The 4031-nt window shown below is 34.2% G+C and overlaps 1 long non-coding RNA gene across 1 annotated transcript; it reads right to left on the reverse strand.

Annotated features, from left to right (window-relative positions):
• Positions 1–2571: 2571 nt before the first annotated feature.
• Positions 2572–3546, reverse strand: LOC147292873 (uncharacterized). Its single transcript, XR_015120519.1, has 2 exons — positions 3317–3546; positions 2572–2703 (listed from the first exon to the last, which is right to left on the reverse strand). It is a non-coding gene; the product is annotated as an uncharacterized LOC147292873 (long non-coding RNA).
• Positions 3547–4031: the final 485 nt, after the last annotated feature.

Genomic DNA, 4031 nt, shown 5'->3' on the forward strand with positions numbered 1-4031 from the left:
ATGGCGTTATCCGAATGTCATTTAAAATGGCTAACTTTAGATGACTTTCAGTAGCTGTCATCTAATTGTGTTTCAATGGGATTATTCAAACGCTATTGAAAGGGTTGGGCCTACTACGACACCTGAAAAATGCTATGTTAAAGTGTTTCAATGACGTGTTTTAAACGTCATGAAAAGCCTGTCTATGGCATTGTTTACATTGCCATTGAAAAAGTTTAACATTATGACCTAGATCATTTATGTATGGCATGTTTGAAATGCCATTGCTTTTGGTGACTTTACAAGGATGCCATGGAATATTGGGTGTATTTGAAAAAAATAATGATAATACTAATCAATTTTGATCAAATGCATGTATTATGGCAATCTAAAGCTAAACCAATAAGAATGACAACACCAAATTAGAATTCACATTAAAGTCAACCAAATTGTTCAAGGTTTTCCACCATTACAACAAAAGGATAATTATATAGTAATGAAATCCTAATACACATAATGAAATGTTGTTTAATAATATAGACATTGTTTCTAGCTAGTACATACACCACTAGAAACTTAAAATACTGTCCCAAAAAGCACATGTATATAACCTCAAAAGCCAACCTATTAGTGGTAATTTGAGTGAGGATGATTCTGTCCAAAAAGCAGCACTACTTGTAAAGGTCATTCCTAATTCCACTATTTGCTTCTTGATCTGCAGTGACAATGATAATAAGTGTGAGTAGATAGGCTTTTGGATGAAAAAAATCATGCACATCAAGTCATTGGCCATATCTATGTATGTATGTATGAAGAGTTAAATCCCCAGTTGATATAAACTCATCAAACTCAAGGCAAAGCTTTAATTAATCAAAGCTAGCAAATACAAGGATGTTGCAGACAGAAATGATGAGGTTGGAGTCTGCCAACAAAACAGATAAATTTGGGACTTCCTAGGCCTAGAGTCCATTCTCAATTCTCAACTAACCACTAGAGATAAGCACTTTGAGATGAGGCAACGCACAACTAAATTCTCAACTCTCAGAACAGAAACACTTGGGACTTGTATTGGTCAAATAATAAAACTTATATTGGTCAGAAATTAATACTCTTTCAATCCTTAATTCATTAGAAAACAGACACACCAAAAAAAGCCATAAGAACAAAAAATTTTACCATTCATTTCTAGATTTGCAATTGCACATTAGGGGGAGAGCATGTAAGACCAGAGTACCAGACCCATCTCAAATAATAAAACTTGTATTGGTCAGAAATTAATACTCTTTCAATCCTTAATTCATTAGAAAACAGACACACCAAAAAAAACCATAAGAACAAAAATTTTTACCATTCATTGCTAGATTTGCAATTGCACATTAGGGGGAGAGCATGTAAGACCACCAGCTTCTACAATTTTGTCCTGATTTGCTTTTGCACATTAGGGGGAGAGCATGTATTACTACTTGCTGATGCAGCTGGCATTAAAAAAATACTACTACGTAGTGCTTTATACTGATACAGTGATACTAAGTAGTTCTTTATTCAGATATAGAGTTAGAGCTTTATTCAACATGGCACAATAGCAAGAATTTTAAATATAGAAAGTGAGCTTTGTTCAACATAGCACAATATCGTAACCCAATCAGACATATTTATAAGTCACATGTTAGACAATAATCATTGAGTCCAAATATCACCATTTTCGTCGCTAGCTTGCCATACTTGTCTTTTAATAAGGATTACTTAATACCTGCACTAGTTGGACTATGTAATATAATATACATTTTTAACTTTCATATAGCCAGCATTCTAACTCAATTCTAAACCTTTGTTCCAAGCAATTGATATTGTCTACACAAGTCCTCTTCTTCCAAAATAATTGGGATTCTCAATGTGGATTACTCTTGGCCACTAGCCAAAACCCCAGTAGCATCTTCAACAATCATTATATTTATAGAAAAATAATTGGAAGACAACAAAAAACACTTGTCATTAATTACACAATTTATCTTTTTGGTTTTCCCTAATAACTAGGATGGATCCTTTGGTAATGAGTATAATATTTTACAAATCAAATGCTCTCCTACTCAATAGTATAATTACATATATGGGACATCTGCACTTTTGCAATTATTCCCAGGCCAGTCTCCCCATATGAAGTATTTTTTTTTTAGGAAAACAAAAACAAAAACAAAAAAAAAAGAGAAGGAAGATGAGACATTGTGCCACAGGTAAATATCCTATGGAATTTGCCAAGATTAAACAAATAATTATAACATGAAGATGGGACAATGATTTGAAAACTTCAGAATAAGCATGTGATACAACAGTATAGTGTAAGGAAAATGAACAAGGTAATGAAATACAATCACATTCAACAGCAAGATTGGCTATACATCAAAAACCACATGGTTTTTAAGCCATCCTTTGTAGTTAAGAATTCTAATTTTATGCATATAAAAATTACAATTCCTACTGCAGAAAAATAAGCAATGAAAGTGAGAACAACTAAAAACAAAAGCAAAAAAAGAAAGAGGATATAATGGAACACGATTCCCAACAATATACTTATGAATTCTACATCCAACGTACCTCATCAGCTTCAAAACTTAGTTGCAATAACTGGCTGTGTAGTGTTGCTATGTCTCCTTCAAGTTTCTCTTTTTGATTTGCCTCATCTTCCAGCATCTTGCGAAGCTTTAAGATCTCAGAATTTCCAGCTGCCTAGCACATCAAAAGCATTGATCTATGTAACACCAGCAAGATGTCAATTCATTAAATGAGATAAGAACTGTTAATTAATTGAAAAAGCAAATATATATCGATTAATGGTGAGTGGTGATAAACATTGTTTTGGATGCCAATATTAACAAAACGTAAGAATTATTGCCATCAACAAACAACTCTTTCAGATTCTAAATACATAGCCATTCAGTAATACAATATTAACAAATTACAGTCTTATAAGTATTAGGCAAATGAAATCTTTCACAAAATAAGTAACACTTCAAGCTTAAATTTGCCTCAGTCTCATGCAGCCACAAGAATAATGAAAACACCACCCTTCAAATTTTATGAAAAATGGGAGAAAAACCCAATGAAAAATAGAAATTTCAACTGTCCCACACACAAAGACAAGAAAAAGAGGGAAAGAAATTAAACAAAAGTTTAAGTAAATCAAGTCAAAAGTATCTAGGAGGCAGGAAAAGAGATATGGTTCGAATAAATTTGCATTACCAACACTGGTACCTTATATCTATGTCAGTTAACACCAAACACATATAGACAAACACTTGGAAGACCCGTTAATAGTAACAGGGGAAGAGAAGGCATGTACCTAGCTGCTAGTCCAACACATACAGTGGAGACATCAGGTCGGATATGCCTTATAGTGTCAAAGATAGCCATACCTAAGCAGATAAAAAATAAGTCAGTCAAGTAATCAGCGACAACTGCCTTATGAAAAAAAATGGTAAAAATAGCAAGACAGTTTCCTAGGATCGATTATACCAGTAATAACAGATCCTTCTGGTAAATTTACATACATGACATTATCTTGTTAAGAAATCAGAAGTGACAGGACCGCCCCCGGGTTCCACCTTGAAACCCGAAGGGGTCCTGTGGGAATCCAAAATCAAAGAAAGTCCTACCGAAAATTCGGCAGAACCTCCTCTGAAAATAGACTAACCCAAAAATTTCCAAAACCTGTTAAAGCACTTCTAAAACAGCAACCGCCTCTACCACAACCAAAAAAGGGTCTCCGACCCAATAACCAATCCACATCCAAATATATTATTCACCCAACTCGGGGTTATCAGAGCATACCAATTTATTTTACACCTCAAGTACACTAACTAAAGGAAGAACCCATTAAGCTCAAGGATACTGACGAACTGCAATTGGAGAATCTGGCTGCCTCGACGTGGTACGACCCAACCTCAACCTCAACGATCGCTAACACCTAGGGGAAAAACATTAATAATCAAAACGTGAGGAAATAATCCCAGTGAGTGGACAAAATAACTTAAAACTTTTTCTTTAAAAACCATTTA

Source organism: Dryas octopetala, chromosome 2 (genome assembly GCF_963921425.1).
Source record: "Dryas octopetala chromosome 2, drDryOcto1.1, whole genome shotgun sequence".
NCBI classification, from domain to species: Eukaryota; Viridiplantae; Streptophyta; class Magnoliopsida; order Rosales; family Rosaceae; genus Dryas; species Dryas octopetala.